Source organism: Triturus cristatus, chromosome 6 (assembly GCF_964204655.1).
Source record: "Triturus cristatus chromosome 6, aTriCri1.1, whole genome shotgun sequence".
Classification (NCBI taxonomy): domain Eukaryota; kingdom Metazoa; phylum Chordata; class Amphibia; order Caudata; family Salamandridae; genus Triturus; species Triturus cristatus.
The window spans coordinates 334,198,749-334,223,599 of NC_140589.1; the positions used below are offsets into that span (position 1 = coordinate 334,198,749).

The window sequence follows — 24,851 nt, forward strand, 5'->3', positions numbered from 1 at the left end:
TGCCGCTCTAATCATTGAGCCACACTTCTCCACTTGCCCATGCTATGTCAAACAACAAATAAAAAGAGCCAATTGCTATTTCAAATAGCAATTAAAGAGGGCATTGACACCAGACACTTTTAACAGCTGAAGAGATCACCAATTCCACGAAAAAGGCACTGGGCATAACTGCTGGTGTGTTCTAGCTCCCTTCAACAATAGCGGACCATCCACAACTTGTGAAGCACACCCCATCTCTAAATTCATTAAAAAAAATATGCAACCCCAAATTGATTTTTGGGATAGTTTTAGTTCAAAGTAACCCCATTTCGTAGTTCATACAAAAAAGCACAGCACAACATTTTCAACAGCAGAGAATAAACAGTTTGAGTAAATTGGTACCTGGGTGGTTAGTGTGCAGCCCAACAAAATAACAAATCATAGGTTGGTGAAACAGAGAATGAAAAAAAGTTGTCCAAACTCCCCCTCAATAAAAAAATAATTCAATTAAGGGAAATTAGGTGAAAGGAAAAAATACTAACTGAAAGAAACCAAAAGTATTTCTCTTTTTAATAAAAAAAAAGTGTGGTATTGTCATTTCTCCAAACTTCTTCCTAATCTGAATTAATTCATGGTAGGAAACAAGTGTCAAAATAGCTATGAACTTACAGAGCTCTATCTGTATCATGTGAGGAATAAAATTTGTTTAAAAAAAAAATAGTTATGAACATTGATGGCAAGATTAGGAAAATATGTGCGCACAGTAAAAAGCCATTGCACCATACAAACATGGCACCCACACGTAATCCATCGCCTGCTGCACAATCAGGGCCGGACTGGTGATGCCGGCACAGGGCAATCCCCAATAGGCCGGAAGGGGTGGGGGCCTGCTTTTTCACAGGGGGCCGGTTTTGTTAATGGGGTCGATTTTTTAACAAAATCGGCCCCCAATAACAAAATCAGAAGGCCAGCGGTCTGTGACAGTCTCTCTGCACTCTGAACTCTGTGCAGGGAAAAAAGCACCACTGCCATTGGTGAGGTGACCTAATCTCACGAATGACAGTGGTGCGTTTCACCCACACACAGGTCAGAGTGCACTGTGGAGTGTTGGTTGAATTTAGTAGTGTGTCGTGTGCCCAGGTTGCGCGCCACGTACACTTTCGACACCACCACCCGCCCTGCCCGGTGTCCGTGACCCGCCTTCATGTAGGCAGTAAGTGCATGTAGCGCCAGAATTATGGTCTATCCAGGACATGCTCAGAGCGCCAATGACAGCGCGATTATAGGGTGCGGAGGCGGGCAAACTTGGGGAGGGGGCGCAGATCATTGGTCTGACTCATGCGTCTCGCAGAGCAATGCGCGATTCGGATCAATGATCTGCGCCCCAGTCCCCATGTTCGTCCGCCGGTGTTGCATTTGGTCGCTCGTCCTGTTAGTCAGAGTCAGAGACTCACACGCACCCGAGTAGAAGCAGCAAGCAGTGGAGTCTGCATAGGCCTGAGGCCTCCACTGTATACAGTAAGTGTCCTTGAAAAATTTTGCAAGATTAATTGGGCAAAAACAAATGTATTACATGTACAGAAGCAGGCAACCAGGCCAGCCCTGTAGCGCCATCTGTCCCGTCTAGCAGCAACCCTTGCACAGGCACTCCGTAGGTTACATGCGCCATCCCGTCTAGCCATCACATAACGCACAGCAATCAAGACATGAGGAAGTCCTGCTGGCAGTAAGCAGAACTGGAGCAGAGCAGGCCAGCCAGTACGGGATTTTTCAAAGTTTGGCCAATTGGCCATACAGGTTAACATGTACGGAAGGCACAGAGAGTATTCAAAAACAGACATGGATTTCTAAAGTCAACAGCCTGCTCTTTGGCTTTTAGAGCCAGTGAGCACCTGGTCTGTGTTCTCTACGATCGGGTCCTGTCTTGAGGGAGCTCCAAACACGTGGCTACTGCGTCTTCTTATAATTCCAGTCTTTCCTAAGTGTGTGGGTGACCTCTATCCCTCTGCGCCGCCGGGTCCTCGCACGAACTTTCATTCACAATATTTGGATACAGGCTGGCAGGCGCCTTGCTGCGGTTTTCTTTTTCTCTGCTGCATTTGTTCGTGCCAAGGGTGGATTACCAAGAACAAGCTTCGTAGGAGCATGGGATGCGAAGACGGCAGAGTATTCACCCGTTTTCCTCCACTTTCAAATTCTGCTCAACGTGCCGCAGGCAGAGGCACCACTTACGTCCAGGTATCATTTCCTTGCCTCCCACTACACAGGCAGCCAGGCTGCTGTGACATGTGTGAACGCAGTGTTCCTTTTTTAAAGAAAATACATAATAATGAAAAATATATATATGTGCCAGGTCTCAATATATACCTTTAATTGCAGCGTATACTACCAAAGTGCCCCTGCATGAGTTTCAGACTACATGGTCCGTGACTGGCTACCCTCCCCTCCCAGCTTTCCACACCACCTTGAAGGATTGACATAAGCAAATTGTCTTTGGAAGGCAGGGGGTCAGGGACCCCCCGGCCGTATTTATTATACAAAACAATAAAAGGATGAATATCAACATTACATTGATTATGTAAGAATAAGCAAAATTCATGACATTAGATTTACAGTATTGTAGACAAGTTTCAAAGGCTAACCTTAACAAACGTCTAATACAGCGTGTTTCCTATCCAAATCTAACATCCTGCCTGAATTTTGCATTCTAACATTTCTGGCCGGACGGCAAGGTCGCTAACCGGTGTCAAGTCCTACTAACCACGCCCTTACCCACAGGTGCGCATGCGCGACAGGGGACCGCCTACCCCGTCGGCATCGTGAACTCCATTTAACCAACAAGGAGGGACCTAAACTCTGCGTCATATGCTGACGTCATGATGTATGTGCGGGGTGGCTACCAGCCTAAGGAAAGCGTGACTCCCTCCCCCGCATTTTTAGCAGCTAGCGGATATTCCTGCCCCTGAAGTTCTAGGAGGGACCAGTGGCCCCTCCCCCTGGGCCGCCCCCTCCGTGGATGGTGACGCCCCCCTTAGGACCTTAAATTGCTGCTCACCGATCATGACCTTACCGCCTGACCACCCCTAATAAATACGACGATGAACCTAGGGAAAAAGAACTCGCTAAAGGACAACTACACTAAACTAAAACCAAACGATATAAATACAAAGCATGCTCTACTAATGGGAACAAAGGCCTAAGTACACACAATATTACCTTTTTAATGTCAACATAATCACAGCTATATAACGGGAAAAAGGCCTAGGTACCCACAATATTGTCCCTTTAATAACAACATCATCACAGCTGTATAACGGGAAAAAGGCCTAAGTACAGACAACATTCATACCTAACCACCACCAATCCTAACTTAAATGGGAAAAAAGGCCTACGTCAAACTTACATAGTACCCCTGACTAGCATCGTTCAGTAGCTTGTTTTTTGGAATGGTGGGTGGGGAAAAATTATCACGCCCCGAGCGTGGGGCACACGGGAGATGCGGGGAGCGAGCCAAGGGCAAGAGGGCGCCCAGCTCGCTCCCCGCGCCTTATATCGCGGGCTGCATGACGGCCCCCAGGGCCCGCCCCCCGGCCGTCCCGCCCCCCTGCCCCGGAAGCTGAAAAGCTGCTTCTGGGTCACGGGGGAGGCATCAGCCTATCGGGGTTGGAGGCGCGCCGCGTGCGTCATCGCCCCGCGACACACCCCCCAACACCGAAAGGCCGGGGGAGGGGGGGCACCGCACCGTCATGTGGGTGTGAGGGCCGAGTGGCCCCCACTTTGCATTTTCAATGTTCTGAAAGGTGAGACTGAAATGTCTGTCCTTCATACTTACCCTGCCTGCAATTAATCTGAAAATCAACCTGACCGGTTCGGGTTCAAAAACGAATTGTCTTTGGGTTTCTTGGACTGCTACCATGAAACCAAACAACTAGAAATGTGTCCCCAGGAGTGGAGTCCCATGGCCACATGGAACAGGCCTGCATGCTAACCACAAGCTAAGAGCATTACGAGGCCAGCACACGTGTTTTTCAGTTTGTTTGGCTAACATGGCTCGGACTCGGAATACAACACCCAGCAATTTCGCCAGAGGAGACATTTCCTCGGAGCTGGCAAGGATTTGCCTTTTAGTTTCTTTCAGTCCGGCCTGATGCAGTCTTTTCTGGAGCGGAAAACGAAAATGGGAGTCATTAGAAAGCGTTTTGCTGCAAGGCTGAATGCATGACGCCTGTGCATGTCCCCAGCAGATCTCGAAAATATAGGATGTTGCTGGTGGTTCCACAAATTCCTTTTCATCAGTGGTTAAAATTGTATTTTCTCAGCAAGCACCCACACTGCATGGGTTGGATCATGCTAGTTGGAACGGTGGGAATATTAGAAGGTATGAGAGGTACTGATTTTTATACATATGGGATGTAAATATGGAAAGTGCTTCTGACATACGAAATCGGATTTTTTAGTATTACATAGCTCCAAAAATACATAACTGCATTTAAAAGTACAAGATATCAGCTAGAGGGACTGGATTGAGGAGGAAATATCTCCTGCCACTCTCTGGTTCAGGGACAAGCAAAGAGTCATAGTTATGATGCCTGTCAGGCAGGGCTTTAAGTGGGATGAAAAAAGGGGTCTCTCAAAGTGGCGTGGCCGAAGTAATTAAGGACGTGGCTTAAAAACACAAAAGCAACAAATCTGTGCTTAGCATAGTGTGCCGCCCAACTGGTATTTTGCTGTTTCTGCCATTGTATCCAGCTATATAGTGTTACACATAGCATTATACCTACAACAACAAGCCAGGGCTACTGGCTTTGTCAATGGTTGTTAGTTGCATAAGAAAAACACAGCAACTACTGCTTCATTGTATATTACATTGAACATGCTTCAGTTTTGAAATGATGATACTGTGAAAGAACTATACTGAGTCTCTTTGAAGTTACACCAAAGTCAGTGAAGGGTGGTACTGCTGCAGAGTTAAGATTGTTTTTCACCTGGCTTGAGGGCAAAAATGAAGAGACCGATAGGGACTCATCTCAGCAGCTGCTTTTCCGAACTGCCGGGCACTGGCAGGACCCGTCCCACTTAAAGCCCTGTTGTCAGGTCTTCAAAAAGGTGTTGTTTTAAACTAAAATGCATGATGCGGAAGGCCTGTCTTTTGGTTCTCATTCTTGCAGTTTCTGGTCCTTAATCTTGCTAAGACTGCAAGTGCTGTGCTTGCTATATGTACATTTGTCTGTGAGGTAGAGTGGCATCTACAGTGTTGTTTGATAAATGCTGTTATCTCGCTTATAGTGGTGCTGAATGGGTGTGTGTGGGAATGCTCAGATCTGCTAAAGAAGGGCCTTGAGCTTCCATTACACCCCCACAGATGGTGAATCTGTCAAAGTATCTGATCTGTTCTGAAGGGATGTCATGTGCTGAGATGAAATTTTGACCCTTTCCACTCTGAACCACACCCTCACCATCTCCGCTGGAATAGGAGAGACTCATTTGCTACCCTTGTTCTTTGTGTGATTCTTGATTTTTTCACAATCCCATTACTTCAGTGATGGAACACTGATGGCAGCACCCACACTCTGAAAATTGTTCCAGTGCCACTGGCCTGGGTGCCTTTGTATTACATTTTCATGCTTTCTGGCCTGTGTGACATATGTGACATTTCCATGCTTTCTGGCTGCCTATGTATGACGTTTCCATGCTTTTTTGGGCTGGGTGCTTATGTGTGATATTTCCATAGTTTCTGGCCTCAGTGGCCTGGGTGCTTATGTGTGACATTTCCACAGTTTCTGGCCTCAGTGGACTGGGTGCTTATGTGTGACATTTCCACAGTTTCTGGCCTCAGTGGACTGGGTGCTTATGTGTGACATTTCCATCCTTACTGGCCTGGGTGCTCATGTGTGACATTTCAGTGCTTAATGTGTGACAATGCGAGTGACAATTTATTTATTGAAAACACAAAAAAGAATATCAGAATGTAGTTCTTGTGCTATGAAGTTATGGCATTGAGACAGTCTTAAAAAAAAGCCTAAAACGCATAGCACTTTTGGTGGAAAAGACCAAGGGTGTTGTTTGACTTGTACATTTTTCCCTCTAAACCATTGCACAATTGTTTGAGGTTAAGTGCGTTTTTGAGATTTTTATACTATTTTATAGTAAGAATAAATCTGTTATATTTAAATTCATGTTCCATGCTCGACATTTCATTTTTTGGGTGATCTCTGTAGGAATGTCTGTGCTCTATGACTGGGTATCCTGGTGCACCATAAGGTCATCATTTACTATGCTTTAAAAGTTAATACAATTAAATATGTAATGAACAATGTATTGAAAAGTGCATTGTTTTGGCCTTTCTGTCGCCAACATTTTCTTGAGGGAGAACCTGCAAACCAAACCCCCCCCTCAGTAGTCGTCAGGCTCGCTCACTGCGTTTGCTCTCTACACACCGTATGGGGGGTGGTCTCAGTTATACTTTGTGCTCTCTGATTCACTACTCCTGTGTCTATTTTTGGTGCTCTCTGTAAGAATGTCTATGGGTACATATGACAGGGTGACATGGTGCTCTTTAAGGTCAATCGTCTACTATTTACTGTGCTTTGAAAGTTAATACAAATTAATATGTAATGAAAAATGTGCTGTAAAATGCACCGTTTTGGGCTTACTTTTTCCAAAATTGTCATGGGGGGAGAACCCCCCAAACACCCCTAATAGTGCGCGCCAGATGGGGGCTGGTCCGAAGAAATTTGCTAGGGATGCTTTCAGTTCCAGTCTGGCCCTGTGCACAATCTGCATGTTTCAAAATAAAAGCTTCATCTGCTCCAAAGGATTGAAAGTTACAAAAATGTTGCATATGAAATATAATGCAGCTCCGCGCACGATGCAATCTTAACTTGTTACCTTTAGCCTGCTCATTTCCACCTATTCAGAATTGTGTTATAGCTGATGACAATTCGATTAACATTCTCCTGCAGGGCTCTCAGATCAGCAGCTATTTGACCAGGCCACCGAGAAGCAAGAGTCTAACGAATCTATTTTCAGGTCTGCTGTTTTGAATTGTAAAATGACTCGCAGAAGATACCTACAAAATACAACTGTAATATATAACCAGGGCCACTGGAATTTGGCGAATCTGCGGCGATTTTCACATAATTAGGAATTTGACGCCTTTGCCACATAATCCATCATCTGCCGAATAATCTGCAGGTTTTAACAAAAAAAAAAAAAAAGTAATCTTCCTAGCTCAAAATGATCAAAAGATTAAAAAAAGGGTTGACTGGGGTTCCTGCACAACAGAAGGCTTTGCGCAAAGGTTTCCTAGTTATCCCTCAGTGGATTATAGCTGTATTTGGGTGTTTCATTGGTACTTAAGGTGAACTCTGTTGTTAGACAGTGTTACAGGGGCGTAACACAGGCCCCCGCAACCCCCGCAGTGTGGGGGATCCCCCAAGCTCTAGGGGGCCCCCTCAGCACAGCACTCTGGCTGCAGAGCATCTGATTGAGCCCTGGGAGGCCCCCACAAATTTCGTTACGCCAGTGCAGTGTTACCAAGTGTAAGAATGACAAAATAATGAAGTAATACTATCACAAAATAGGTCTCATTATGCCACATAATTTGTCTTTTCTTGCTGCATAATTTAGTCAACGCTGTCTATAAATTTGGTCATTTTGTGCTACATAATTCTAGTGGCCATGTTCATAATACTGTTTTGCAGGTCTATTTCTTTTTGGAAGGAAGTGCTTTAAGAGGTCTCACGTTGTTAACACAAAATAAAGCAAACATTGAGCTTCAGGAAGGAGGCATATTTCAAAACATAACTGTGGTATTATAACATAGTCTGGGGGGGGCAACGGGTGAGTGTGCCTGCTTTAGGCCCTCGTGGCACTATGGTATTAGAGAAGGGGCTGCAGATGCTTATGTAGCCCCTTCCATCATACTGATAGCGCTGGTGCACATGTACCGCCAGAGCTATCTTCAGAGGGTGTTCCCTCATTTGCATGTGGGAAATGTACTCATTCAAATAAGGGAATCACTTTGCCTCTGAGCCCGCACTGTATTAGGGACATGGGTGCACAGGCAAACATGTCCTTAGGAAGCACACTGAAAGTGTGCAACAAAAAGGTGGTGCATTGTCAGTGGGCCTCCTGAGGGAAGCCCTCTGGATTTGGAAAGGCGGTTGCATGGAACCCCTAGACATTCCGCTGCAGGCGGGTGTAGTTACTCACTGCACCCACCTGCAGGGGATCTCAAACTTATTTTTAAAAGTGCTGGGGGGTTGCTACCTGCACAGAGAAACAGAGCGTCTTTGAAGCTGCCACTCCATATTCCACCGAATGCACTGCCCTGGGGCAGCACAAATGTGCGGCTTCCCTATAGGCAGCCCATTAATTGGAATAGCCACACTAGCCCTGTTTACATCTGGTGCACCAACTTTATGGTTTAAATCTGTTTATTGAAATTTATCAACAAACAACATGTCTGGCAGCTCAAGATATATAGCATAGCAAGGACAGCATCGGCCCAAAGTGGCTGAAATACTAGAGCCAAGAAGTCAGAGCATATGAATAGAATGCCTGAACATGAAATGAAACTTATTCTAAACACCCCATCCCCCTCACCCCCTTCCCTCGTCCACTGGGATAAAACAAAATGTGGGGGCATCTGGGTCTCAGTACGTGAGTAGGGGCTTTAGATCTCTTTCGGTTGCTGATAGGGGAGTCGTAGGAGGCGCAAGTATCTGCGGCCGGTAACTTCTCGAAATTCGGAGGCCAGAAGAGACAAGAATGGCTGCCAGAGCTCTCTGAATGTGGAGCCTTTCCCGGCTAGCGTGAGAGTCATCTTCTCCATCCATAGAATGTGCCACAATTGATATAACCAGGCCGTGAACGTAGGAGTCTGAGAGTTGCACCAATGTGTTAGTATGTTTTGAACCACTGAGCCTAAGGCAATTGCAATCAAGTTGCCTCTGCGGGACCTAAGAGGGTACGTCAAGGGGTTCGGGAGACCTAGCAGTATGTATGCAGGAAACCGTGGCAATTGTGTGTCTAGGTGTTCATCCACCTCGTCAAGAACCTGAGTCCAGTACGCTTGTATGTGTTCGCAGTCCCAAAGGAGGTGTACCCAGGTGCCTACGTTCCCACAACCCTGCCAGCAGTCAGCGCTCTGTCTAGGGTCCGCGCGGTGGAGGCGCTCAGGGGTGGAGTACCAATAGGTAGCTAGTTTGGTTAGTGTTTCGGTCAGTCCCATGTGGTAGGCAGAGAGGCAGGCCATGTAGTACACCCCTTCCCATTCCTTATTGCTAAGTGACCTACCCAGGTTCCGCTCCAATCGTGCAGGGCTGGCGCTGTACATATGTGTGTTTCTGGCTAGTAGCATTTTATACAGACCAGAGATGAGTTTATCTGATGTGCGAGTAAGAAGCCATTTCTCTTATGTGGAGATGTGTCTGAGGGCATGCAGCTTAATTTGGGGGTGCAGTGCCCAGTGGCGAATCTGGAGGCATCATAGTTGTTCAGTTTCAGGGATCCCATATTCCTATGAGACCTGCTGGAATAGTATGATCCCGTCAACATCAAAAAGATGGCCCAGGGATCGGCACTACGAGGATCGCCACCAGACAAAGGCTGCTTCACCCATGCGCGGCTGAAAGTCGGGGTTATCGAATAGTGGGGTGAGTGGGGAGGGGAAGGTGGTCAGGTTATGTTTAATGTTAGTGCAGTCCCAGGCCTCTAAGGTGACTCGAGTAATGTAAGACATGTAGAGATTGGGCAGTCTATGCGCCCTCCGAAGGAAGGGAACCTTCTTGAGGGGTGTAGCTGCAACTATTTGGTCTTGGAATAGCCAATGTTTCTCCGATTTCAGCCGGTTCCATTCAACCCAGTGACTTAATTGTGTCACCTGGAAATAGAGTTCGAGGTCGGGGACACCAAGGCTGCCTTCCTCCGGTGGGAGGACCGCTAGAGCATGCTTCATCCGTTGTTTGGAGCCGTTCCATATGAATTGCGCAAGGTCGGATTAGGTTTGTTGGATCCAACCTGGGGGAGGGCGAAGGGGCAGGGTCTGGAACAGATATAAGATCTGGGGTAGCATAGTCATTTTAGTGGCTGCTACCCAGCCGAGCCAGGAGAGCGGGTAATGTTTCCATTGACCTAGCTGCTTGCGAATTCTCAATCGCAGCGGAGTATAATTAAAGGTAGCTATGGCTGGGATAGAAGGAGCTAACTGGATCCCTAGGTAAGAAACTGTGTCCGACGCCCACTGGATACGGTGCTGGTCTTGCAAACATGCCCGGGTGGGGGTGACAGGGAGAGGTCGAGCGCTACAGATTTATCCATAACCTTGAACCCCGAAGCCTGCGCAAAGGTTTCTAGTTCCAGAAAGCAGGCTCGTAGCGCAGGAACCGGATTTGATAGTAAAATCAGGACGTCATCTGCATATAGACTAATTGTATGGGTACCCTCCCCGCATTTGTTCCCTGTTATCACCGGGTTATACCAGAAGCGGTGGGCCAGAGGCGCCATATAGAGCGCAAAGAGGAGGGGCGACAGGGGACACCTCTGCCTGGTACCTCTTCCTATAGGAAAGCGGGACGACGTGTGGCCGTTCACCCGGACCATGGCTGTGGGGAAGCAATACCAGTTTAGGATGTGTGTTCGGAGTTTATCTCCCATCCCCGCATGCGTGAGCACCTGTTCCAAGTATGGCCAATGGACCCTATCAAAGGCCTTCTCAGCGTCAATGGTAAGCAACATGTACTCCCCCTGAGTCCAGGTGGCCTTCTCGATGAGGTGGAGAGCCTGTTTAGTTTTGTTGCTCGTTTGGCGCTGGGGTATAAAAGCAGCCTGGTCCGGGTCAATGAGCCCTGGCATGTAGGGGGCAAGGCGAGCAGCTAAGATTCCAGTATATAGTTTAATATCATTGTTAAGGATAGATATGGGATGATAAGCTCCGCAGGGAGTTCTGTCTCGCCCGGCTTCGGAAAGACCACTATGGAGGCTTCAAACATTTCTTCCGGGATCGCTCCTGGCTTGCCAAAGGAGTTAAAGAGACCGGTCAGGATAGGAGCCACCAGCGCGCAAAACGTTTTATTAAAGCAGCAGAGTAGCCATCAGGCCCTGGGGCCTTTGCTGGTTTAAGGCGCGAAATGGCTGCAGTAACCTCTTCTATTCGTATTTCTCTCTTTAATTGGTCTGCCTGAGCTTTGGTCAGGGTAGGTAAATTGGTCTCCACGAGGTAGTCGGTGCTGTCAGCGTTGTTCAGTGATAGGCTTGTACATAGATGGGCATAAAAATCCCGGAAGGCCTCAGCATTTCGGAATCCTCCGATTCTCGCCTACCGTCCCCTCGACGAATCTATGAGACCCCCTGTCTCTGCCTGGCCTCCCGAAGTTTACGGGCGAGAAGGCGACCACACCTATCCCCTCCAGTATAATAAGAATGTCACAACCGGAAATCATGAAAGCTAAATTCAAAGCTAGAGGATATCCAAAAAGGTTAGTCCGGGAATCCTACAAGAGAGCACGGTTTTATGATCGCCAATAGCTGCTCAGTGACAAAACCCGCAAACAACACGATCGGCTGGTATATATCACACGACATTCAACCATGAATAATACCATATGCCAGATCGTAAATTCAAATTGGCATATTTTAAATGCCACGAGAGACAAACCAGATCATTGGGCTAAACCGATTTTTGCATATCGTAAAAACAAAAACCTCAAGGACCTCGTAACAAGATCTCGGCTGCAACAAACTCCATCGGTCATGATGCAAACCACTATACATGGATTGCCTATGTTGAAAGGGAACTTCAAATGCATGACATGTATAGCCTGCGCATTCGCTTTAGAGGTCAAACAATACTCTATTAATGGGGTTATTGTAAACCTACAAAGTCTAACCAATTGCAAAACAACAAATATCATCTATGCAATTGTATGTCCCTGCAATAAAACATATGTAGGTGAGACCTCAAGATCAATGACAACACGCCTAACAGAGCATAGATCAGCAATCAGAACAAAAAAGCTACAAGCACCATTGGTTCAGTACTACGTGGAACTTAACCATACGACAGAAGACATACGCTGGCTGATTCTAGAAAAGATTAATATCAATGGAACAGAAGGAACAGAAATCCGCAAAAGGAGAGAGGTCTTTTTGATATTTTCCCTTGACACATACAAAAGAGGCCTAAACAACGAAATTCCATGGAGTCAGGCTATCCGTTTTAATAATTGAGAGTGAAAAAAGAAAAAAAAAAAACCCTAAGATGATTATATGAGCTGCGTTGTCAATATTTCACTAGCAATTATTATCTATCAGTTCTGGTTTTATATTTCAAGTATTTGCACCACAAAGGCTAAACCCGTAACAGTGCGCCTTCATCTTAGCTCTGTTACAATGTTTCTCAAACGGAAGCGATATGTATATCTAGGGCATTGTTACGTCCATGATTTTTGAACACCAATACAACACTCGGTGTTTTGCAGTTTTGACCGATTTTATCCACGTCATCTGTGGTACTTATCAGTCTGTGATTGGGGGCATACCTGTGTCTCTGCACTGATAGAACTCCCCCGACTTGGGCGGGGTGGCAAAAACATGATGTTTACGTGAAACGGGTTGCTTATTTAAAAATATTGGCTACGGTAGCTCTCGATAGGTAGTGGCCATTGGCTACCGCGGACGTCATTTAGGTTACTTAACCTATCATTGATGAGCTTGCAGGTTATATTCAGGCCCAGGTAAACGGCTCCTTTCCACCTTCATGACGGAAGCGCACACAGCAGTTACGAGTTCGTTCGAGCATTGACAAAATTAGGTGAGTCGGCTCCCACTGAACGCGCAGTTTAGATTGAGCTTTTTCCCTCGGTCATGGTTAACCCAGACAGCTATTAAAACAGAGCACTCATATTCATTGAGGGCTGAAACGGGACATGTGAATTACAAATAAGTGTAATACCGGAACACTTTATGACCAGCAACTTACCCCTAATTCATGCTCCGCTTTGTAGATTGTGACGTGGTACTCCAGCCCACCAATGGCAACTTTCAGAAGAAGCGCCGCGTAAGCACTTCGATCCCACAGCTTTATGCAACCACAGCAGTTATTAGTAAGTACAAATATATTTATTGCACTTGCATCTACAGGTAGCTGTTGGCACGGTCTTTAACATTTTTCAGACATTTCGAACGCAACTGGTTTCATTTGGTTCTTTTTTCAGTTACGTCCTGAGATCGGGGTCCATATGTGCCTGGGCTATCAGCTATACGTAACCCCTCACGTCACCCCTTGTGATTCTTCGCTCATTCCTAGAAACTAGTTTAGAATAGTCGAAGACACAGAGTCAACCATAACCAGATTCAGGAGCCTGCGAAACTACGGTACGTTAGGTGATCCGTTTTTCTTTCTGGTTCATTTAAATTTATCGGAGTGTATTTGTTTGACCAAAATATGGCGTACTGGATAACCTACACACTGAGCTTATATGGTCACATATAAAGCCAATAGACTTGCACCCGATTGGCCCATTCTCTACCTACTTAGATGCAGATTAGATCTTCGTCAACCCGCGCCAAATAGCAGATGATTAAGTGCGCGCTACACGCCTGAGTATATTGTTACACACGATCAACATTATAGCAACAGCTATAAGGTATGTTTTCCTTAACTTAGCTATAAATATATACTACACGAGTAACTAGGGGGTAGTAGGTTACTTTAACCCAAGTGGGCCTTTATCGGAAGAGTGGCTTAATAACTGTTAGATTCGTGGGCCCGTATCCTCTAGGGCGCTCTGGCTTTCCCTCATTAAAACGATAATCCCTTTTCTCCCCTCCTTTTTCCTTTCCCCCCTCTTTCCCCCCCCCTTCCCTCTCCCCCCACATACTCAGGGATTTGCATTCCACTTATGCTGGTTTGAGACACCACGAATTGCAGATTTGAAGTGTAAATAATTGGGATAAATGTGTTAACAATGTATAATGAATAGAATTATGTGCCTTTGATTTGTTTTATTTGTTAACTGTGCATCTTAGTTAGTTATTGTATATAAATGACCAGAGTTTGTCTCTTCTTATTATATCTTAGGAGTTAAAGAATCATGGCCACCTGATGAAGGCTGAACGCCGAAACGCGCGTAGATTCAATAAAGCCATGTTTTCAATGAACATTTTTGTTGATATCAAGTGTAAAGTAATCTATCAACTTAATTAAATAGAGCCAAATCAAAAAAGGTTTTTTCTTTGGCCAAGATTAAACAGAATGAATATGTCTAAAGAATAATGACTCAGTATTCATGAGAGTAATAGTCTGTATAAGAGATAGCATTGTAAGAGACAAGAATTGACAGTTTGTATATTCTGTAGATATGTACATAAAAAGAAGAAATTTGATAAAATAAGACAATAAAAACAGAGAAATCACAAAATTGTTTCTAAGGTTATCTTTGGGTACAATGACTACATAATGCACAGTCACTTATATTTGTCTTTGTCAGTTTGTTTAAAATATTTTTGTTTTATTTGAATAAGTTTCCTATATATCTACACTTTTAAACATTCACAACCGGAGAGCAGCGCATTCAGCTCTATCCTGGTCTAGTGCTGCAAGTTGCTATCGCATAGCCCTCAGCTTCCCACACCCTAGGTGCCCCTGTTCGTTGGTGCATCTGTTCTAACTCCCTTGTTCTCTGAGTGAGATCATTTCTCTTACGCCTACGTTCCGCAATATCTGCTGTAGAAATGGCCACAAATTCCCCGTGTATGACCTCTTTGAGTGCTGCCCACTGTGAAGAGAGGGAGGTATCGTGATTATCATTGTGTGGGAGATAGTCCTTGATGGCGCGTTGGATCTGTTCGACAACAGCTGCGTGGTGTAAGAGGGTGTCGCGAAGGCACCACTGACGGGCAGGTCGCTGCAAAGGAGGAAGCGTAAAGGTAGCAATTACTGGGGCATGATCAGATAGAGAGGCAACAACTATCTACATGCCAGTAGGCGATGAACCTAGGAGGTAATCAAGCCTAGCGTACGTTTTGTGCGCACTTGAGTAATAGGAATACTCGCGGTTCTGGGAACGGAAGCAGCGCCAGAAATCTTTGAAGCCTAAGTAACGCAGCCGCGCTAGGCCTGCCGCAGAGATTGCGCCCTTCTGACTTGTGCGCTGTCATGATCTATCCATGATATTATCAAAGACCAAGTTCAAGTCACCCCCAGCAAGATCCTGCGTTCCGTCGTCACTGTAGCCTCTGTGAGCGCTTCATGTAAAAACTTCTCCTGCTACTCATTAGGGGCATATACCGACCCAATGGTAAAAGTCAGGCCACCCAGGGTAAAGCGGTAGGTGATGAGACGCCCCTTAATTCCGGCCTCTTGCAGAAGGACCTTCGCCTGAAACGTGTGGGAGACTAAGATGGCCAGGGCCAGACTGCGAACCAAAACCAGCCCTGGCAAAGAACTCAGTCGGCCCCCCTGGGAGCGGCCGAGCTGTTTGCCAGGGCTGGTTTCGGCCAATTTTGTTACAGGGGCCGATTATGCAGCTATGCTGCAAAAACGGCCCTGTAACAAAATCGGCCCCCACCCTAGCGGCCCACCAGGGAAATGCCCGGCGCCTGCTACGGCCAGTCCAGCCCTGAAGATGGCCACGCCAGCAGATTTGGCAGGGCCAGAGGAGAACATCTGAGTCGGAAACATGCAGAATCATAGACAGTGGCAGTCCTTTGACAAGAGATGCGTCTCCTGTAAAAGGCATATGTCAGCTTTGGCATTCTCAAGGCAGGACAGGACCGCTTTGCGTTTAACGGGGTTATTAAGTCCCCACATGTTCAAGGTGAGGATTATATGAGAAGTAGGGGGCATCTACCTGGTAGTAAGTCAGTAAGGAGCGGTAACAAGGGACGAAAATAGCCCCTGAGGTCGTAGGGAAGGTGCATCGATAGCCGAGGGGTGCTCCCGCTGTGTAGTCATTTGAGTACCAAGAAAAGGTGGACGAGGGATCCCAAAACCCAGAAAAAATAACCCCAAACAAATATCCATGTAAGAACTATCCACATAAGGAGCATTCAAGAAGGATTTTTTTTTAAGTTGTAGTTAAGTCCATCATCCATAGATGATCGGTTGAAGGTCTTCATGAGGGTCGTGTCGTGGCCAAGGACGTCTCTCCGTCCCCCCTCCAGCCACCCATCGACAATGTTAGTAGTGGGAAAAAGTAATTGGATCATGCGTCTGTCATGCGGGCTGTGTTTTTGCCAGAGCTTTGGGTAGGGCATCCAGAGCTGCTCTCTGTCCCTGCGAGATTACCGCGGGATCTGGTCGCTTGGGTTGGCGCCGACGTCCTTGCTGTCTCTATCGCAGTTGTGCATACTCCTGTTCGCGAGCGGGGCTGCCTTTGCTATCTTTTTCATCCGGGATATCTACTCCTAACAGGCGACTAGCCTCCGAGAGTGAGCGGAGTTGATAAAGTTTGCCTTCCAAGCGGAAGATGAGCCGAAATGGGTGCCCCCAACTATAGGAAATGTTACGTTGGCGTAAATATGAGGTGATGGGTCAGAAGGTCCTCCGCTTTTGCAGGGTGAGTGCCGCTAGGTCTTGGTACAGGATGGGGTGTTGGTCCCGAAACGTGATCGGGTGTCTCAATCTGGCCTTTCGGAGGATGTCTTCCTTGGTACAGAAGTCCTGGACACAGACCAATATGTCTGCCGGCGGGGACTTATCGAAGCCTGGCAGACCCACCCTGAGCGTTCTGTCAAATTTGAGTTCTGCGTCAGGGAGTTTACCTAGGATGTAATTAAAAAGTTATCTGACATATTTGAAAATGTCGCCAACCTCTCCGTTGGCACTCACCCCACGGATTCTAATGTTGTGGCGGCAGGCGCAGTTCTCTAGGTCTTCAAGGATTGTCTGCAGGTCCACCTGCTGATCGTGGATTTGGATAACCTCTTGTTGGAGGGCTGTCATCTCCGTATCCCTCTCATCGCCTTTGTCTTCCAATGCGGCGACCCTCTCGTCAATGCTGTCCATGTCTCTGCGGACATCTTTAATATTTCAGCTGTGGGGTCGCATATGAGTGTCTGCAGATCGTCCCGCAATGCCATGAACAGGGACTCCAGGAAGGCCCTAGTTACTGGTTCCTCTCCGTCGCCGCCCATCTGTCAGAAAGAATCGTTGCCTGGCGCTGCAGCACCCGCCTGGCCCCCACTCTGGGAGCGTGCGCATAAATCCTTCAATGTTTTGTCTTTTCTCCCGCGGGTGGAGGACATGCTGCCTCCCCGTACCGGAGGCCTTGTCGTACCAGGGTAGGTCGAGCGGGGTCCTGTCCCAGGTCCTGGATCGTGGTGTGAGCACGGTGTGACTTCTCGTGACGTCCCACTGTGGGTACAGCGGTCTGTTGTATTTCTGCTCGTGTCGGGGTGTGGCGGGCCTGTTCCCGAGGGGACCTAGAAAGTCCAGTATAAGGCACCAGGAGACCACCGGGCGCAGTGTTGCACTGATGTCCCTCTGCCCGAGGGCTGTCGGAAACCGGTGTAGAGCCTGTCACTGCAAGGTGCTGGGTTGTTGCACCCAATTCACTGTGCCTGGGCCGATGAGGGGGTCACGCCTGGGGTCGTGCATATGGTGCCTGCTCTCCAAGCTCCCCGGGGGAGGTCAGATTTCTCCCCCAGGCTCACCCTCCCGGTGCCGGTCGTGCACCGCGTATTACCCTTCCGGGTCCTCACAACCCCATATAGCGTGGAAAGGCTGTAGTGTGCTGGCCTGGGGCCCAGACAGACCCCCCCATGGCCGTCTGCCGTGAGTCCACTCTCCAAGATGGCGGAAGTAGTCCCCTGAGGCCCTCCGGGAGGAACACCTGCGTTTGGGAGTGGAGGCGTCTCTCACAAAATTCCCTGTGCTGGAGCCAGATCGGAGGACAGGTCCCAGCCGGGTTGGCCGCAGTAGCACCCCGGGCTTCCCTGACCGCTTTGCAGAGTCGGCGCGACCCCCTCCGCTCTTCGCGCTTTCCCAATGCCGATCGTGTACTGCGAGTTTCCCCCGTGGCCGCTCACCTGCCCATCCTGCAGCTGGGTGCGAAGGTCTCCGGATGTGTGCTCAGGGGCCGGTCGGTTTCCAGAGCGCTGGTCTGCTGCAAGTCCTCACTCCGGTATGATGGGTGCGTCCCGTGGGTGGCAGCCCCAGCCTGGGGCGCGCCCAGTCCGGTCTCTGCTCTTCTGCTGTTACCGGGTCTGCCCCGCACCAGTCACTGCCGTCTCACTCAGGCGAGTCAGGCCGCACCCGAGCCTTGATCTCCCGGTCTCTGCAGCAGTACCATCAGGCCGCAACCCCGACAGTCCAGGGTGCGGCATCTCCGTTGCTTGGATATTGCTGACTGCTGTCCCGCTAGCTGCTGGCCGCCTCGCCGGTCCCCGCACCCCTCACAGCTCCGGGACACTGATTGTAGAGGGTCCAGTTGCTATAGATGGCGAAAAGCCGATGCTTTGCTGGGCCGCCGATGGGAGAGACGGAACAACGCATCTTATCTTGCCGCCAACTTGGCCACGCTCCCTGGTGCACCAACTTTAAAGGTGTGCCATGCTGCAAACAAATAAAGTGAACACTATATGTAACAAGGGCCCTGATGTGCAAAATATCAAATGTTGGTGAATAGCACATCGAACTGTATCTGTGCATAATTAAGGTTTGATTTAAAACAAAATCTTTTTCTTAAACATACATCAGTTGCAGTGTACAGTATTACTTTAACAAATGTCCGGAAGTACAAATACATTCACCTTTACATCATAGTCTATGATCCTTTGTTGCAGCAGTCATAACGGATCTGAACTCTCCTTCCCGAATATCCCAGGACGACTAACCCCCTCCCACCTTAATGGCCTATCTTCCCTCCCTCTCGGATTCCTGAATGTTCCCAATTGATTCCACACTTTTTCCCACTTTTTGGGGCAGCGAATGCTCTCTTATATTGTCTTTTCTGCTGCACAACAACATCAAGATCTGTTTTCCCTTGACCTATCGTCAGGGGAAGGGCAGTCCAACATGCCCTGGCAATATTCCTCTTGGCCACCATTGCTGCCACAGTAACGTTTGATTTTTTTTATTTTTTTAAATCTTATACCTGTAATTTTCTAAAGTACTGGATTACACATTTCCATCACCACCTATCTTAAAAAGCCATTGATATGTTCACATGACATGCCTTTCCTTGCAGCATAATTGAGCCATACATGCAAGACAGAAGTAACAAGCATGCAACTACACTCAGCAACAAGTCAGCATAGTTCTTTGAAAAAGCGGTAGATGTATAATTTCCTCTAAAGTACAACAGTGGGGTTCCACAGTGTTAATCGACCTGATCGAAAAGATGAAACTGATCAGCTGGAAAGAACTTATAATGATTGATGATGGCAGTGGTGGCTGCTGGGGAACTGGGGTTGCGGGGGATGAAAAAAAAAGTAAAGAATACTTACCTGTTCACGCCACACACTCCTCGTTGTCCTCTGCTCTTCCTCGCTTCCGAAAGCAGGAAGCACACAGACTCCCCTGAGCCAATCACGACTCTGCTGTCACCATGACAGCAGCATTGTGATTGGTCTGAGTGCCCTGGTTCGGCAGTCAGATGGGGACTGCGATCCTGTGCATGATCTCCACCCAGGCTGTACATTACAGCCCAGTGGAGAACATGCTGAGTGCGCCTGACTGTCAGGCTGGCCCAAGACGGCCGGCCAAATTGTCATGCGCACTTAAGGTGCATATACCACTCCTCCTCCTGTGCTGTGACAAAAGCCCAGCCCCTACCCACCCAACCTGGCTCCATAGAGAAAAATAAAATGCTAATAACTTCCTGTTTTTATAATTTTATTTTGGTCCGAAGCAGTGGGGAGACGCTCCTTTGTCTTAGTGGAGGAGCTGCCGCTAAATGATGAGATGCTAAATGCCACACAAGGCCAAGTTGAAACAAAATTGTGAAATTAAAAATAAACTAAAAGGAACTAATCTTTTTGCACGACAGGCCCAATAATCTAAAATTCAAATGAAGGAGACAAGGCTGTACATGCTGGATTAAAGCAACATTTTACGCCTTATAGTGGTTCAGAGATGATGAGGCTTGGAAACTGATAGGATATGTCCATTCCATCACCAGCAAAAATAATTCAGGGCAGTAACATGCAAGGGAAGCCACTATGCATGGTATATTTAAGCTAAAGAAGGCCCAAAAGAACACAATTACATCTAGAAATCACTCCCCACACAGAACAAATGCATTTTTTCTGGTCTTAAAACTGTGATAACAAAATATTAGTAAAGCCAACTGAAGTTATTTGGCTCTTTGTAAATTACTGCTTAAAATACAGACTTCCAAAAGGTAAAAAAAAATCTATAGACCATTCAGCCTATTAATATGGATGTAAAAATTATCAAACTATGGGCAAACTGTTTCTCTGACACACCTTGTGATGATGTAAATACCATCTTCAGTTGGAAATACAAAAGTTCATGTTAGGTGAGGCACAGATGACAAGAGGAGCGCTGAAGCATGGGGGTGCAGTGAATAATTCATGATTATACTACTGCATGCATTGCAGAGAGAGTGTTACTGTATCTCCGTGCTTAATCACCACATTAAATGGTAGCTAATCCCAGTGCGACCAATAGTGTAATGCAAAATCATGCCCTCCATGAAGAATGTGGTGATGAGAACTAGAGTCTTCCAAATCTCATAGATATTAATCGGCCTCAGGCTGAATGAGGGGGCCACACACCACTGGGGTTGCAGAGGACTGCGCTATGCCCTGGTTATGAGACAAGTGTATAGCATTTATCTTGACCCATTAACCAAGACATTGCAATTACTCCCACCACTGGCATTTACCTTCGTACCTGGTGTAAGTGTTTTGATTTGTGCTGCAATTTACAGAATAATAGAATTATAGTAGTTTGCATCAATTGCTTACCAATACAAATTGATTTATCAAATAAATAACAAATAGGCAATTAAGGTCTTGTAGTGAGCATAATGTCAAAATGGAGCAAAGACTTGTGATAAAATACATTGGCAAAGCCAACAGGTCTGATTTTAATGTGCCAGCCCATTTAAGCACAGGCACTTGCAACTTCTTTTGATATGTGTTGCCTCCACAAATGCGGGTTATCACATTAAAATCTAATCAAATGCTGAGGAAAAAAGTAGCAAATAAGGATTGCTTTCTGTAAGGAATGCATATAGCCTGATAATTGGGACTTGTGTTCGGATCCAAAATGCTTTTTCATGGTAGTCCAAAGGATATAGTTCCTGGAAGGCAGATTGATAGACCAAATAGCCAACATTATGAGATGACAGTCTAGTACTCCTCTGGTTGGAGTCAAAACCCACTCTAGGTATACTTTGAAAAATTGGAAACAATATGTCTTTCAGACAGCTACACTGTCAACCCAGGCTTTAAAGGGCAATTTGAGCATGGTCAAATATGTATTGAAGATCCATTGGCATGGGCAAGGGGAATGGGGCATAAATCGGGAAATTCCAAGTCTGGTATCTCACCAAACTGTCCAAATGGTCCAGCAGGCAGGTTCATCAGCAAGAGCAAAAAGGCAAGGGGGATGATAGAGAAAGACCCGCAGGCAGTCCACAATTGAGGAGAGGGGGAATGAAGAAGCCAGGGCTCCCTCCTCTTAGAAAAGGCACTTTTATAGTTCAAATTGTCCGTGGTGATATCAATAGTCACCCTATGATGGTTTGATCATCTTGTGACCATTCTTCAGTCTCCAGGAACAAATTGATACTCCAGCACACTTTCCCAGGTTCATCATTAGAAGAGACTGTGCATTCTGTCCTCACAGGTAAGTTTACTTTGTTGCTCTCCATGGATATAGTCCATAGGTCACGTTCCCAAAGTTCATACCCAAAGAAATGCTGCAAGAAAGACTCTTGTCACTTAAAGAATATTGCATGAACAACAACAAATAAAGCAAAATTTGAGGAAATGTATCAAAAGCCATACTTCAGGATATGAAATAATGCAGCCTAAGGAGAAAATCAATTTAAATGCCTTTTAAAGTTAACATTTCTTATTTAGTAAAATAAACTCCGAATTAAGTAGAAGCATAATGAAATAAATGAAACATATCATATGACCATTTTGTACGGTTGTCTGTGATTCTTACACAGAAATTTTCAAATCTCATTGTGGCCTACTACCACAATTTCACAAAGTAGCAACATGTAAACTAATTCTAAAAATCCTTAAAATAAAATTGTTTCTTTGTTTGAAAGATCTTTCTAATGTTAGGCACATCTACTGAAATTTTCATTCATAAACCACATTACATGCATGAATTGAACCAATGTCGAGTTTGTTATACACTACAATAAAGTTAATTTAAATGCTAAGTTTCATCATTAATTTTCATGACATCTTTGTTAAGTATATTAAGTAATAGGTTAGTAAATATTTACTATTTGATTAATCCTACTGTTTCTGCGTAGTCAAGCACACTTTTACAGTGCTGTTACTTTAACTTTTCTCAGTTTGTGTCATTTTTCCAGACGTGTGCAAAAAAGTACAATAAAAAGTAGAGACCATGGGCTCTAGACCAGTTACCATCAGCCACAGCACATCAACTAGTTCAGTTAGTCTTGTATCTAAGTCAGTCCTTCTAGATAATGTGTGCTACTTGCCAGCAACATACACAACGTTATAAGTCGTGCAGATTAATTCGAAAATGATGAAAGAAAGTAAGAAATAATATGCAAATATAATTTTTAAGTGGCTTCTGGCACGTGCAATTTCTCTCAGTGGATTTAGTAATAAAACTGTTTTCTGCCCAACTTTCCAAAGTGTCAGATCATTTACTTCCCTTATTTATTAAGTTGTTTGGCCTCCAGTTAATTAACAAAGGGTAAAATACAAAACGCTTTACACAAATAAAGACTACATTATGTTCAATCAATTAATCAGGGTTGGTAAAGTGCAACTACTCACCCACGAGGGTCTCCAGCCGCTAGGTGGGGGCACGGCATCTCTTTTGAGTACTGGGGTCCTCCGAAGAGCCTGGTCTTGAGGTCCTTCCTGAACTGGGGCAGTGTGGGGGTTTGTCAGAGGTGGAGGGGGAGGTCAGTCCAGGCCTTGGCTGTGAGGTAGGGGAAGAATGTTACTTCCATTCTGGTCTTGTAGATGCATGTAACGGTGGCCAGAGCGGATGATCGGAGGTGTCTTTTGAGTGCGTGGAAGGAGTGGCGGTTTTCTCAGGAATGTTGGTTGGTGTTGGGAGGGGCCGTGTATGCGTGGGTGAGGAGTTTGAATGTTATTCTTCTTTCTACTGGAAGCCAGTGGAGATCATGGAAGTGTTGGTTGATGAGGCTGCGGTGGGTGATGTCGAGGGTCATTCTGGCTGCGGTGTCCTGGATGGTCTGTTGTCTGCAGAGGAGTTTCTTGCTGATTCTGGTATAGACAGCTTTGTTGTAGTCCAGTCTGCTACTGATGAGAGCATGCATGATCGTTTTTCTGGATTCAGGTGGGATCCCTCTAAATGTTTTTCGAAGCATGCGGAGGGTGTTGAAGCAGGTCGATGACAAAGCGTTGATCTGGCGGTTCATTGTGAGCGATTGATCTAGTACGATTCCGAGTTTTGTTGCATGGTCACCGGGGTGGGGGGATTTCCGAGTGCAGGGCCACCAGGAGTCATCCCATGCGGAGGGGGTGGAGCCAACGAAAAGGACTTCTGTTTTCTCTGAGTTGAGTGTTAGACAGCTGTTCTTTTATTTTATTTTTATTTTTTTAACACTATTTTTCCCAAATAAAGAAAGCAATTCACATTGAATTACATATAGGTATCGCACACTTAAAAAAGGAACAAATTGTACCCGACAGTGCATGCTACATAGATGGCAAGAAAAAAATATTGATTCACACAGTGGCAATGCTCAATAGGAACCAAATTATAACACCCCTCCCTCACCCCTGCCCACCCTCCCCACACCATCCTACAAAGTTTAAACAGTCGCTTTCCTGTGGATATACTGGGTCGTAACCTCACCGCAAACTTACGCCATGTCGTGTTGTGTGGCAGTGTGCGGCACCTGTCTCTCAGCCCACTCCCTCTGGCACTATGCCATCGTTAATTTGTGAGGCAGAGGCCAGCCTGGCCGTGTCCAAGTATGCTCACAGTGGTCCCCATATGTCTTTGGGACGGGATGTTGGCAGCATCAAGCTGGCATATAACTCTGCATTAGTTTTGAAATACACCAGGCTACACAACCAGTCTTGTAACTTGGTGGCTGTTTTCCTACCCCAGTGGATGGCTACCTCCCTCTTCGCCAGCAGCAGCCCCAGGGATGCCAATCTCCTAGTCTTCTTGGGAATCTGAACTGTGCAGCCCAGGAGGGCGATTTCAGGAAGGGGGACTAGAGGGATCTCAATGATTTTCCCCAATACTTTGTGTATCTCCGCCCAATAGGACTGTAAGAGAGGGCAGGTCCAGGCCAGATGAAGGAAACCAGCATGCGGGGCGATACATTTCCAGCAGCTGTGAGGTTTGGAAGCATCAATTTTGTGGGCCATGGCAGGTGTTTAATAAGCGCGGTGGAGAAATTTAAAATGTAATAACTTATGACGACTGTTAAGTGAGATGTCCCCGGTGACCCCTCAGCACTTCTTCCATTGGTCATCTGTGATCGCTCCGCCCACATCCGCCTCCCACTCACTCCTGACCCTGGAGTCGTCCACAGGAAGAATCTGAGTGAAAGTCCTGTACATTTTAGCAACTAGGCGAGCTCCACCCGTATCCTCCAGGACCAGGCCGAGCGGGGGGGGGGGGTAATACCTCCGGCTCTACCAGGAACGAGGGAAACTCCGCACGTAAGGCGGCCCTCAGTCTGCACATGAGGAAG

General features: G+C 46.5%; 1 protein-coding gene across 8 annotated transcripts in view; it reads right to left on the bottom strand.

The window, feature by feature from the left end:
• Positions 1-24,851, bottom strand: part of HPCAL1 (hippocalcin like 1) — a 1,393,761-nt gene that overhangs the window by 1,244,273 nt on the left and 124,637 nt on the right. The gene's annotated exons all lie outside the window — the stretch shown is intronic.